This window comes from Ranitomeya variabilis, chromosome 1, assembly GCF_051348905.1.
Source record: "Ranitomeya variabilis isolate aRanVar5 chromosome 1, aRanVar5.hap1, whole genome shotgun sequence".
NCBI classification, from domain to species: domain Eukaryota; kingdom Metazoa; phylum Chordata; class Amphibia; order Anura; family Dendrobatidae; genus Ranitomeya; species Ranitomeya variabilis.
In genome coordinates this window covers 170553500-170568988 of record NC_135232.1, presented here as the reverse complement: position 1 = coordinate 170568988, position 15489 = coordinate 170553500, and positions in this window count along the sequence as shown.

Here is a 15489-nt window from a genome sequence, read left to right as displayed (position 1 = left end):
CCACAAAATTAAACCGAGAAAAAAATAATGACCAGCGCGCCTGTCTAGGATTCAGGCGCCTGGCGGTCTCAAGATAAATCAAATTTTTGTGGTCAGTCAATACCACCACCTGATGTCTGGCCCCCTCAAGCCAATGGCGCCACTCCTCAAACGCCCACTTCATGGCCAAAAGCTCCCGATTCCCAACATCATAATTCCGCTCAGCGGGCGAAAATTTACGGGAAAAGAAGGCACAAGGCCTCATCACGGAGCAGTCAGAACTTTTCTGCGACAACACTGCCCCAGCTCCGATCTCAGAAGCGTCGACCTCAACCTGAAAAGGAAGAGCCACATCAGGCTGACGCAACACAGGGGCAGAAGAAAAACGGCGCTTAAGCTCCTGAAAGGCCTCCACAGCATCAGGGGACCAATTAGCAACATCAGCACCCTGTCTAGTCAAATCGGTCAATGGCTTAACGACATCCGAAAAACCAGAAATAAATCGACGATAAAAGTTGGCAAAGCCCAAAAATTTCTGAAGACTTTTAAGAGAAGAGGGCTGCGTCCAATCACAAATAGCTTGAACCTTGACAGGATCCATCTCAATGGAAGAGGGAGAAAAAATATATCCCAAAAAGGAAATTCTCTGAACCCCAAATACGCACTTAGAACCCTTGACACACAGAGAATTAGACCGCAAAACCTGAAAAACCCTCTTAACTTGCTGGACATGAGAGTCCCAGTCATCCGAAAAAATCAGAATATCATCCAGATACACTATCATAAATTTATCCAAAAAATCGCGGAAAATATCATGCATAAAGGACTGGAAGACTGAAGGGGCATTAGAAAGACCAAAAGGCATCACCAAATACTCAAAGTGGCCCTCAGGCGTATTAAATGCGGTTTTCCACTCATCCCCCTGCCTGATCCGCACCAAATTATACGCCCCACGGAGATCAATCTTAGAGAACCACTTGGCCCCCTTTATGCGAGCAAACAAATCAGTCAGCAACGGCAATGGGTATTGATATTTAACCGTGATTTTATTCAAAAGCCGATAATCAATACATGGTCTCAAAGAGCCGTCTTTTTTTGACACAAAGAAAAAACCGGCTCCTAAGGGAGATGACGATGGACGAATATGTCCCTTTTCCAAGGACTCCTTTATATATTCTCGCATAGCAGCATGTTCAGGCACAGACAGATTAAATAAACGACCCTTTGGGTATTTACTACCCGGAATTAAATCTATAGCACAATCGCACTCACGGTGCGGAGGTAGTGAACCCAGCTTGGGTTCTTCAAAGACGTCACGATAATCAGACAGGAACTCAGGGATTTCAGAGGGAATAGATGATGAAATGGAAACCAAAGGTACGTCCCCATGAGTCCCCCTACATCCCCAGCTCAACACAGACATAGCTCTCCAGTCAAGGACTGGGTTGTGAGACTGCAGCCATGGCAATCCTAGCACCAAATCATCATGTAGATTATACAGCACCAGAAAACGAATAGTCTCCTGGTGATCCGGATTAATACGCATAGTTACTTGTGTCCAGTATTGTGGTTTATTATTAGCCAATGGGGTGGAGTCAATCCCCTTCAGAGGAATAAGAGTCTCCAAAGGCTCTAAATCATACCCACAACGATTGGCAAAGGACCAATCCATAAGACTCAAAGCGGCGCCAGAGTCGATATAGGCGTCCGTGGTAATAGATGACAAAGAGCAAATCAGGGTCACAGACAAAATAAATTTAGACTGTAAAGTGCCAATGGAAACGGATTTATCAAGCTTTTTAGTACGCTTAGAGCATGCTGATATAACATGAGTAGAATCCCCACAATAGAAACACAACCCATTTTTCCGTCTAAAATTCTGCCGCTCGCTTCTGGACAGAATTCTATCACACTGCATGCTTTCTGGCATCTTCTCAGTGGACACCGCCAGATGGTGCACTGGTTTGCGCTCCCGCAGACGCCTATCGATCTGAATGGCCATTGTCATGGACTCATTCAGACCCGCAGGCACAGGGAACCCCACCATAACATCCTTAATGGCATCAGAGAGACCCTCTCTGAAAGTAGCCGCCAAGGCACACTCATTCCACTGAGTAAGCACAGACCATTTACGGAATCTTTGGCAGTAAATTTCAGCTTCATCTTGCCCCTGCGATAGGGACATCAAAGTTTTTTCTGCCTGAAGTTCCAAATGAGGTTCCTCATAGAGCAACCCCAAGGCCAGAAAAAACGCATCCACATTGCGCAACGCAGGATCCCCTGGTGCCAATGAAAAAGCCCAGTCTTGAGGGTCGCCGCGGAGCAAGGAAATCACAATCCCAACCTGCTGTGCAGGGTCTCCAGCAGAACGAGATTTCAGGGACAAAAATAACTTGCAATTATTTCTAAAATTCTGAAAGCCAGATCTATTCCCTGAGAAGAATTCCGGCAAAGGAATTCTCGGCTCTGATACCGGAGCATGAACAACAAAATCTTGCAAACTTTGTACTTTCGTGGCGAGATTATTCAAACCTGCAGTTACACTCTGAAGATCCATTATAGACAGGTGCACACAGAGCCATTCAAAGATTAGAAGGAGAGAGAAAAAAAAGAAAGACTGCAGCATAGACAGACTGGCAAGTGATCCAATCAAGAGCACAAAAAAAAAAAAAAAAAAAAAAAAAAAACTCTCAGCAGACTTCTTATTTCTCTCCTTTCTCAGCCAAGGATTTTAACCCTTTAGTGGGCCGGTCAAACTGTCATGATCTCCATGGCCAGAGAACTAGCATAAGCCTATATAGGAACTAGCTCTTGGAAGATGGTAACTGTACTGACCATGAACTAAACCTACCGCACAAATAGAAGTAGCCAGGTAGCATGTCCTACTTTTTATCCCTATATGCCCAGCGCCGGCCGGAGAACTAAATAATGCTAGCAGAGGGAAATATAAGACCTGACTCACCTCTAGAGAAATGCCCAAAAAGGAGACAGAGGCCCCCCACATATATTGGCGGTGATTTTAGATGAAATAACAAACGCAGCAGGAAAATAGTTTTAGCAAATTTGAGGTCCGCTTTCTAGATAGCAGAAGACAGAAAGCACACTTTCATGGTCAGTAGAAAACCCTAACAAAACACCATCCAGAAATTACTTTAGGACTCTGGCATTAACTCATAATACCAGAGTGGCAATTCCTGATCAACAAGAGCTTTCCAGACACAGTAACGAAACTGCAGCTGTGAACTGGAACCAAAAAACAAAAACAAACAAGGACGAAAGTCCAACTTATCTAGTAGATGTCTGGGAGCAGGAACAAGCACAGAGAGGCTTCTGATAACATTGTTGACCGGCAAGCAACTAACAGAGAAGCCAGGTTATATAGCGACACCCAGATCTGATGAGAACAGGTGAACAGGGAAGATGATGACACAAGTTCAATTCCACCAGTAGCCACCGGGGGAGCCCAGAATCCAAATTCACAACAGGAAGAGCTGCGGCACCCGGAGACTGTGGGACTGCAGAGACAGCGCCAGGAGCCCCGGAAGCAGGTGAGTATGCCTCAGCGCCCTCTCCCCCTCACCCGCCGAACCTGCCGCCGACCGTGACTCGAGTATAAGCCGAGAGGGGCACTATCAGCCCAAAAATTTGGGCTGAAAATCTCGGCTTATACTCGAGTATATACGGTGTATATATATATATATATATATATATATATATATATATATATATATATATATATATATATATATATATATATATATATTCCTATTCTATGTGTACACATTTATTCTACCTATTCTATTCTATTCTGTCAGTGTGATTTTACTGTACACCGCACTGGATTGCCGGCTTTTCTAGAGAACACCGCATGGTCCGTGTGTAATCCGTGATTTTCTCGCCCCCATAGACTTTCATTGGCTGATTTTTTGCGCAATACGGTGACAAACAGCATGCTGCGATTTTCCACGGCCGTACAAGACCGTATAATACGGATCAGTAAAATACGGCAGATAGGAGCAGGGCCATAGAGAATCATGGTACCGTATGCAATCCGTATTTTCTGCGCCTCTCATACGTCCGTAAAACACGCCAGTGTGACGCCGGCCTTACTGGTATTTGTCCCTTATTCTGGGCCCCATCTTGGTATCCATATCCCCCATCCTCATATATGTCTCTTATCTTGGGCTTCATCCTGATACATATATATCCTCCATCCTGGTATATGTTCCCCATTCTGCTGCAGTTCTTTAATGCAAAGAAAAAAAAAAAGAAACAATTATACTCACTTTCCCTCCACTCCCGTTATTCCTCTTTAGAAGCTGGCAACTGACTTCGGCGTGCAAGTGACGAGAGAGCATGACATCACTGTCATCTACCCCCAGTCACGTGCATGCTGATGTCAGCTGCTAGCCTCTGATTGACCGGCAGCATGTATTACCATGCACAGACCGGATGGGTCTCTGCTCCAAAATACACTTCAGCTGAATGTGCGTCCTAGGATAAGTACTGGACTTTGAGTTGGCTAATGATGACAACTTATTATGGAACACCATGGTTAAATTCACAACTCAAAAAGTGCATGTGACAAATTACTCCCTTCAGGACTCAATGGGGTCACTTGCCAGTTTAGATTAGAGTCAGAGCAAGAAGGCATCTTTACAGGCACTCACCAACTTGCAAACATAAGAATACACTGTGTAGAGCAATGATTAGTCATGACTGAATAGTGAAATATTCGTATTTGGGAAAATCTGCACAAATAATTTTTAATATCCATGTATTGGTACCGAATAACAAATCCAATGCAAGTCAATGGGAAAGCCAAATGTTTTTCTTCTGGACCCAACAAACAGGTCTTGGGGCATGAGAAAAAGCTGAAATGGATGGGAAAGAGCTAAAACTAAATGGGAACAGCATGGAGAAGATGCCTGCATGCCTTTCTGACTCACATATGGTTTCTGAGAATAAAGTTGTCAGACTATTGCACCGGTTTTATGGATTTTTAAAAAGATCTACCAAACGTAAAACATTTTTTAACGGGAAAAATGCTAAGAAACATTATATCCATCATAATTACATGTATGTAATGCAACTTTTTTTTTTAACCCCTTAATCCCATATGACGTACTATACCGTCGAGGTGGGGTGGGCCTTAATTCCCGGTGACGGTATAGTACGTCATACGCGATCGGCCGCGCTCACGGGGGGAGCGCGGCCGATCGCGGCCGGGTGTCGGCTGCATATCGCAGCTGACATCCGGCACTATGTGCCAGGAGCGGTCACGGACCGCCCCCGGCACATTAACCCCCGGCACACCGCGATCAAACATGATCGCGGTGTACCGGCGGTACTTCCTGCGGGCTTCCCTGAGACGATCGGTACAAGGTGATGTACTCACCTCGTACCGAACGTCTTCTCCCTGCAGGCCCCGGATCCAAAATGGCCGAGGGGCTGTATCCGGGTCCTGCAGGGAGCACTTCCGGGTCGGAGCAGGCTGCAGATGAAAGCTGCAGCCTGCTCCGATGAAAGTATGATCGCGGATCTGATAGAGTGCTGTGCACACTATCAGATCTGCGATCTGTGATGTCCCCCCCTGGGACAAAGTAAAAAAGTAAAAAAAAAAATTTCCACATGTGTAAAAAAAAAAAATTCCTAAATAAATAATAATAATAAAAAAAAAAATATTATTCCCATAAATACATTTCTTTATCTAAAAAAAACAAACAAAAACAATAAAAGTACACATATTTAGTATCGCCGCGTCCGTAACGACCCAACCTATAAAACTGGCCCACTAGTTAACCCCTTCAGTAAACACCGTAAGAAAAAAAAAAAAAAAAACGAGGCAAAAAACAACGCTTTATTATCATACCGACGAACAAAAAGTGGAATAACACGCGATCAAAAAGACAGATATAAAGAACCATGGTACCGCTGAAAACGTCATCTTGTCCCGCAAAAAACGAGCCGCCATACAGCATCATCAGCAAAAAAATAAAAAAGTTATAGTCCTCAGAATAAAGCGATGCCAAAATAATTATTTTTTCTATAAAATAGTTTTTATCGTATAAAAGCGTCAAAACATAAAAAAATGATATAAATGAGGTATCGCTGTAATCGTACTGACCCGACGAATAAAACTGCTTTATCAATTTTACCAAACGCGGAACAGTATAAACGCCTCTCCCAAAAGAAATTCATGAATAGCTGGTTTTTGGTTATTCTGCCTCACAAAAATCGGAATAAAAAGTGATAAAAAATGGTCACGTGTCCGAAAATGTTACCAATAAAAACGTCAACTCGTCCCGCAAAAAACAAGACCTCACATGACTCTGTGGACCAAAATGTGGAAAAATTATAGGTCTCAAAATGTGGAGACGCAAAAACTTTTTTGCTATAAAAAGCGTCTTTTAGTCTGGTTTCACACTTGCGTTTTTATCTGCATGCGTTTTTTAAAAAAACCGCATGTGTGAAAAAATGCATGTAAACGCGGTAAAACGCATGCGTTTTTATAGAAAAACACAAGAAAACAAGAAAAAAACAAAAAACCCTAACCCTACCCCTAACCTGAAATACGTGGCACTGAAATACGTGGCACTGAAATATACGTTTATATACGTATATAAGTGCCACGATATTTCAGTGGCCACGTATATAAGTGCCACGTATTTAAGTGCCACGTATTTAAGTGCCACGTATTTAAGTGCCACGTATTTAAGTGCCACGTATTTACGTGCCACGTATTTTTCAGTGCCTGAAATACGTGGCACTGAAATATCGTGGCACTGAATTATCGTGGCACTGAAGTATTTACGTGCCACGTATTTTTCAGTGCCTGAAATACGTGGCACTGAAATACGTGGCACTTAAATACGTGGCACTTAAATACGTGGCACTTAAATACGTGGCACTTAAATACGTGGCACTTAAATACGTGGCACTTATATACGTGGCACTTAAATACGTGGCACTTAAATACGTGGCACTTATATACGTGGCACTTAAATACGTGGCACTTAAATACGTGGCACTTAAATACGTGGCACTTAAATACGTGGCACTTATATACGTGGCACTTATATACGTGGCACTTATATACGTGGCACTTATGACTGTCAGAAAATGTTCAGTAAACGGTTAGGGGTAGGGTTTCAGGTAGAATTGGGGAGTTTCCACTGTTCAGGCACATCAGGGGCTCTCCAAACGCGACATGGCGTCCAATCTCAATTCCAGCCAATTCTGCGTTGAAAAAGTAAAACAGTGCTCCTTCCCTTCCGAGCTCTCCCGTGCGTCCAAAAAGGGGTTTACCCCAACATATGGGGTATCAGCGTACTAGGGACAAATTGAACAACAACTTCTGGGGTCCAAGTTCTCTTGTTATCCTTGGAAAAATACAAATTTGGGGGGCTAAAAATCATTTTTGTGGGAAAAAAAATATGTTTTATTTTCACGGCTCTGCGTTGTAAACTGTAGTGAAACACTTGGGGGTTCAAAGTTCTCACAACACATCTAGATAAGTTCCTTGGGAGGTCTAGTTTCCAATATGGGGTCACTTGTGGGGGGTTTGTACTATTTGGGTACATCAGGGGCTCTGCAAATGCAACGTGACGCCTGCAGACCAATCCATTTAAGTCTGCATTCCAAATGGCGCTCCTTCCCTTCCGAGCTCTGTCATGCGCCCAAACAGTGGTTCCCCCCCACATAGGGGGTATCAGCGTACTCAGGACAAATTGGACAACAACTTTTAGGGTCCAATTTATCCTGATACCCTTGTGAAAATACAAAACTGGGGGCTAAAAAAATCATTTTTGTGAAAAAGAAAAATAATTTTTATTTTCACGGCTCTGCGTTATAAACTGTAGTGAAACACTTGGGGGTTCAAAGTTCTCACAACACATCTAGATAAGTTCCTTGGGGGGTCTAGTTTCCAATATGGGGTCACTTGTGGGGGGTTTGTACTGTTTGGGTACATCAGGGGCTCTGCAAATGCAACGTGACGCCTGCAGACCAATCCATTTAAGTCTGAATTCCAAATGGCGCTCCTTCCCTTCCGAGCTCTGTCATGCGCCCAAACAGTGGTTCCCCCCCACATAGGGGGTATCAGCGTACTCAGGACAAATTGGACAACAACTTTTAGGGTCCAATTTATCCTGATACCCTTGTGAAAATACAAAACTGGGGGCTAAAAAATCATTTTTGTGAAAAAGAAAAATAATTTTTATTTTCACGGCTCTGCGTTATAAACTGTAGTGAAACACTTGGGGGTTCAAAGTTCTCACAACACATCTAGATAAGTTCCTTGGGGGGTCTAGTTTCCAATATGGGGTCACTTGTGGGGGGTTTGTACTGTTTGGGTACATCAGGGGCTCTGCAAATGCAACGTGACGCCTGCAGACCAATCCATTTAAGTCTGAATTCCAAATGGCGCTCCTTCCCTTCCGAGCTCTGTCATGCGCCCAAACAGTGGTTCCCCCCCACATAGGGGGTATCAGCGTACTCAGGACAAATTGGACAACAACTTTTAGGGTCCAATTTATCCTGATACCCTTGTGAAAATACAAAACTGGGGGCTAAAAAATCATTTTTGTGAAAAAGAAAAATAATTTTTATTTTCACGGCTCTGCGTTATAAACTGTAGTGAAACACTTGGGGGTTCAAAGTTCTCACAACACATCTAGATAAGTTCCTTGGGGGGTCTAGTTTCCAATATGGGGTCACTTGTGGGGGGTTTGTACTGTTTGGGTACATCAGGGGCTCTGCAAATGCAACGTGACGCCTGCAGACCAATCCATTTAAGTCTGAATTCCAAATGGCGCTCCTTCCCTTCCGAGCTCTGTCATGCGCCCAAACAGTGGTTCCCCCCCACATAGGGGGTATCAGCGTACTCAGGACAAATTGGACAACAACTTTTAGGGTCCAATTTATCCTGATACCCTTGTGAAAATACAAAACTGGGGGCTAAATTTCATTTTTGTGAAAAAAAAAAAATATATATTTTCACGGCTCTGCGTTATAAACTGTAGTGAAACACTTGGGGGTTCAAAGTTCTCACAACACATCTAGATAAGTTCCTTGGGGGGTCTAGTTTCCAATATGGGGTCACTTGTGGGGGGTTTGTACTGTTTGGGTACATCAGGGGCTCTGCAAATGCAACGTGACGCCTGCAGACCAATCCATTTAAGTCTGCATTCCAAATGGCGCTCCTTCCCTTCCGAGCTCTGTCATGCGCCCAAACAGTGGTCCCTCCCCACAAATGGGGTATCAGCGTACTCCAGACAAATTGGACAACAACTTTTGGGGTCCAATTTATCCTGATACCCTTGTGAAAATACAAAACTGGGGGCTAAAAAATCATTTTTGTGAAAAAAAAAAATAATTTTTATTTTCACGGCTCTGCGTTATAAACTGTAGTGAAACACTTGGGGGTTCAAAGCTCTCAAAACACATCTAGATAAGTTCCTTAGGGGGTCTACTTTCCAAAATGGTGTCACTTGTGGGGGGGTTTAATGTTTAGGCACATCAGGGGCTCTCCAAACGCAACATGGCATCCCATCTTAATTCCAGTCAATTTTGCATTGAAAAGTAAAATAGCGCTTCTTCCCTTCTGAGCTCTGCTATGCGCCCAAACAATGGTTTACACCCACATATAGGGTATCGTCGTACTCAGGACAAATTGCACAACAACTTTTGTGGTCTAATTTCTTCTCTTACCCTTGGGGAAATAAAAAAATGGGGGTGAAAAGATCATTTTTGTGAAAAAATATGATTTTTTATTTTTACGGCTCTGCATTATAAACTTCTGTAAAGCACTTGTTGGGTCAAAGTGCTCACCACACATCTAGATAAGTTCCTTAGGGGGTCTACTTTCCAAAATGGTGTCACTTGTTAGGGGTTTCAATGTTTAGGCACATCAAGGGCTCTCTAAATGCAACATGGCGTCCCATCTCAATTCCAGTCAATTTTGCATTGAAAAGTCAAATGGCGCTCCTTCCCTTCCGAGCTCTGCCCTGCGCCCAAACAATGTTTTACACCCACATATGGGGTATCAGTGTACTCAGGACAAATTGCACATCAATTTTTGGGGTCCAATTTCTTCTCTTACCCTTGGGAAAATAAAAAATTGGGGGTGAAAAGATCATTTTTGTGAAAAAATATGATTTTTTATTTTTACGGCTCTGCATTATAAACTTCTGTAAAGCACTTGTTGGGTCAAAGTGCTCACCACACATCTAGATAAGTTCCTTAGGGGGTCTACTTTCCAAAATGGTGTCACTTGTTAGGGGTTTCAATGTTTAGGCACATCAAGGGCTCTCTAAATGCAACATGGCGTCCCATCTCAATTCCAGTCAATTTTGCATTGAAAAGTCAAATGGCGCTCCTTCCCTTCCGAGCTCTGCCCTGCGCCCAAACAATGTTTTACACCCACATATGGGGTATCAGTGTACTCAGGACAAATTGCACAACAATTTTTGGGGTCCAATTTCTTCTCTTACCCTTGGGAAAATAAAAAATTGGGGGTGAAAAGATCATTTTTGTGAAAAAATATGATTTTTTATTTTTACGGCTCTGCATTATAAACTTCTGTAAAGCACTTGTTGGGTCAAAGTGCTCACCACACATCTAGATAAGTTCCTTAGGGGGTCTACTTTCCAAAATGGTGTCACTTGTTAGGGGTTTCAATGTTTAGGCACATCAAGGGCTCTCTAAATGCAACATGGCGTCCCATCTCAATTCCAGTCAATTTTGCATTGAAAAGTCAAATGGCGCTCCTTCCCTTCCGAGCTCTGCCCTGCGCCCAAACAATGGTTTACACCCACATATGGGGTATCAGCGTACTCAGGACAAATTGCACAACAATTTTTGGGGTCCAATTTCTTCTCTCACCCTTGGGAAAATAAAAAATTGGGGGTGAAAAGATAATTTTTGTGAAAAAATATGATTTTTTATTTTTACGGCTCTGCATTATAAACTTCTGTAAAGCACTTGTTGGGTCAAAGTGCTCACCACACATCTAGATAAGTTCCTTAGGGGGTCTACTTTCCAAAATGGTGTCACTTGTGGGGGGTTTCAATGTTTAGGCACATCAGGGGCTCTCCAAATGCAACATGGCGTCCCATCTCAATTCCAGTCAATTTTGCATTGAAAAGTCAAATGGCGCTCCTTTGCTTCCAAGCTCTGCCATGCGCCCAAACTGTGGTTTACCCCCACATATGGGGTATCAGCGTACTCAGGACAAATTGTACAACAACTTTTGGGGTCTATTTTCTCCTGTTACCCTTGGTAAAATAAAACAAATTGGAGCTGAAATAAATTTTGTGTGAAAAAAAGTTAAATGTTCATTTTTATTTAAACATTCCAAAAATTCCTGTGAAACACCTGAAGGGTTAATAAACTTCTTGAAAGTGGTTTTGAGTACCTTGAGGGGTGCAGTTTTTAGAATGGTGTCACACTTGGGTATTTTCTATCATATAGACCCGTCAAAATGACTTCAAATGAGATGTGGTCCCTAAAAAAAAATGGTGTTGTAAAAATGAGAAATTGCTGGTCAACTTTTAACCCTTATAACTCCGTCACAAAAAAAAATTTTGGTTCCAAAATTGTGCTGATGTAAAGTAGACATGTGGGAAATGTTATTTATTAAGTATTTTGTGTGACATATGTCTGTGATTTAAGGGCATAAAAATTCAAAGTTGGAAAATTGCGAAATTTTCAAAATTTTCGCCAAATATTCGTTTTTTTCACAAATAAACGCAAGTTATATCGAAGAAATTTTACCACTAACATGAAGTACAATATGTCACGAGAAAACAATGTCAGAATCGCCAAGATCCGTTGAAGCGTTCCAGAGTTATAACCTCATAAAGGGACAGTGGTCAGAATTGTAAAAATTGGCCCGGTCATTAACGTGCAAACCACCCTCGGGGCTTAAGGGGTTAATTATACTTCCCCTTTAGCATATGTTCATACGGAGCATTTTGGCTTTATTTTTTACTTTCACATTTGTGAGGACTCTCACTCCTACATTTGGGAGGACACTCCCCCATACCAAATAATTAGCAAGATAGTGGAATACATATTCCCCATCCCTTTACAATGCCATTTCAAACATGCTCATTTGAATTTTGGGCTTTGCCCGCCACCACCACTATGTCATTATGCGGCCCTCACTGACAATAAGCAGAGTGCCAGCAGGTGCCATGAAATCTGAGTTCGGTAAGGGCCCTCAGTTGGCCCTATATCATACATTTGGGAGCGCTCTCACTTCTACATTCAGGAGGTCCTTCCCTCATGCCAAATAGTTAGCCAGATAGTGAAATACATATTCCCCATCACTTAACAATGCCATCTAAAACATGCCCATTTGATTTTTTGGCTTTGCCCGCCACCACCACCATGTCCACCGCCATGTCATTATGCAGCCCTCGCTGACAACTAGCAGAGGGCCAGCAGGTGCTGTGAAGCCTGCATTTTGTAAGCTCCCCAGTTCATTTTTTCCAACAGATCCCAATGGAACAACTGCCATAGCGGCTGAAGCCACTTTAAGGTGAATATAATACAGGAGTTGGAGGAGCTGTATGATCAATGTCAGTAAATTGGATTCTACCAGACACCAAAAGGATTAGAATTAAATTCTGAATACAGCGTATGCAAGCAAGGGCCTGTATTGTAGTCAGTCTGTAAGGCCTGGCTGAAACCCATGTCAGGAAAACGTACAAGCCTCATTTTACTTGGAAGCAGCCTCCTCAAGGGGAAGAGACAGGAGTGCCATTGACCAATCTGCACAATCCTATGCATTTTCTATTGGTTTAATAAATTGCGTATCTTTATCTAGCAGTTGTGTGATTGGCGCAATGACTGCAGAGATAAACGTGACTATTTATCTCTAATTTTCGTGAGTCTGCTGTTGCTGTATGTAATAAAGCTGATATCTTAAAAAAAAATTGATACACATTGTTAGATATATTGAATTTGTACATAACACCTCTGTGAGGGTACTTGTCAAAAGTAAAGAAAATAATTACTTTTCATAAGCATAAAGCATTCAATATGAGAAAGGGTGACGTTAAGGGACGTGGATGTGGTGGTGCCCGCTGTTAGGGCTAGCGGAACGCACCAAATAATTAGAGAAAAAGAATAAGGTGCGTTCGCAGCCCGGGGTCCACCATGCAGAGATGGAACCTGCTGCTAAGCAATGACGGACTATATGGCGGTACAATGAGGATACAAACACGGGTTAGCTTCACCCTGTGTGAAAGAAGCGAACCCTGTTGCGTCACAGAGCCGCAGTACCGCACGTAACAGAAATAATAATTAAGTAGCACAAGAGTGCATGCGGTGCCGCACTGGCGGACGCCACTAACCACCCAGACTTGGGTTTGGAAAGCGCGGTGATAGCGCACGGTGACTACCCAGAAAATGGTGCAGTTACGAAACTTGGGTAAGCCCACCACGAAGTCCATCCTGACCATCTCCCAGGGCCTGTCTGTCACCGGCAGGGGGTAAAGTTGCCCAGCAGGCCGTTGCCGAGGAGACCAATTCTTGGCGCAGGAGACACACGCCCGAATATAGTCCCTGACGTCACAGGCCATATGCGGCCACCAGTACGTCCTCGCCAAAAGTTCAGATGTCCTCTTGGTCCCAAAATGTCCACCCACCCTGGACGAGTGAGCCCAAGAGAGAACCTCCGGTCGCAAATTAGATGGAACGAAAGTCTTGCCTGGGGGCACAGTCTCTAGCGAAACCGGAGCCACAGTTCTCAGGCTCTCAGAAGGAACAATAAGCCGAGGCTCCTCCTCCTCCACCTCAGATGACACTACGGAGCGAGAGTGTCGGAGCAAATGTTCTTCTCCCCGGAGAGAAAATGGAGAGTAAAATGGAACCAGGAGAAGAACAGGGACCATCTAGCCTGGCGAGAATTCAGCCACTGGGCCATCTGTAAGTACACCAAGTTCTTGTGGTCTGTGAACACTTGGAAGGGAAAGCGAGCTCCCTCCAAGAGGTGTCTCCACTCTGAGAAAGCCAACTTCATGGCTAGCAACTCCCTGTCCCAGATGGAATAACTCCTCTCTGCTGGTGAAAAGCTCTTGAAGAAGAAGAAGCAAGGATACTTCCGACCTTGAGCATCCTTTAGGAAGAGGACTGCTCCAGCGCCAACGGATGAGGCATCCACCTCCATAATAAATGGCTTATCTACATCGGGGCGATGTAGGATGGGAGCGCTAGCGAAGTGTGACTTAATTGAGAGAAAGGCCTTGGAGACCTCCTCCGACTACAACTTGGGATTTGCTCCATTCTTGGTGAGGGCAACCAAGGGAGCTACCAAAGTTGAGAAGTGTGGGATGAACTGGCGATAGTAATTAATGAATCCCATGAAGCGCTGCACCGCTTTAAGAGAATGGGGTTCTTGCCAGTCCATCACAGCCTGTAGCTTGGCAGGATCCATAGCCAATCCCTGGGCAGAGATGATATAGCCAAGGAAAGGCAAGGACTCCTGCTCAAACAAACACTTCTCGAACTTGGCGTAGAGGGAGTTTGCCCATAAGAGGTTGAAATCTTTGCGAACATCTCTCCGATGGGAGTTAATATCTGGAGAGTAGATGAGAATATCATCCAGATAGACTACGACTGAGGTGGTGAGCATCTCCTGGAAGATGTCGTTCACAAACTCTTGGAAAATGGCTGGGGCATTACAGAGCCCGAAGGGCATCACCAGATATTCATAGTGCCCATCCCTGGTGTTAAAAGCCGTCTTCCTTTCGTCCCCCTCACGGATGCGAATCAGGTTGTAAGCACCCCGCAGATCTAACTTAGTAAATACCCTTGCTCTCCATAGCCTATCAAAAAGCTCAGATATCAGGGGTAGTGGGTATTTATTCTTAACGGTGATGGCGTTAAGACCCCGTAGTCTATGCATGAACGTAGTTCTCCATTCTTCTTCTGCACGAAGAAGAACCCAGCCCCTGCAGGTGACACTGACTTCCTAATAAATCCTCTTGCCAGATTCTCTTGAATGTATTGGGACATTGCCTCCGTCTCCGGGAGAGATAACGGATAGACTCGACCCCGGGAAGGCTCTGAACCAGGCAAGAGGTCAATAGGACAGCCATAGGGGCGGTGAGGCGGAAGGGTCTCCGCAGCCCTTTTGGAGAACACGTCTGCATAGGACCAATAGTGCTTGGGGAGAGAGGAAAGATCTGCGGGTACCTCTGTAGAAGCAACCTGAATGCACTCCCTCTGACATCTACCCTTACATGATTTACTCCATCCCAAAATTTTCCCAGAGGACCACTCTATATGAGGAGAATGATAGCGAAGCCATGGTATCCCCAACATGACCTCATCAATTCCCTCAGAAATGACTAATAGGGAGATAATCTCCTGTGATGGAGACATAGAAAGAGTGAATGAAATGGTCTGATGTGTAATCTGTGAGGGTAGTGTCGACCCATTTACCACTCGAACGGTCACAGGTTTGGCGAGCATCACCAGGGGTATTTCGTGACGCTGGGC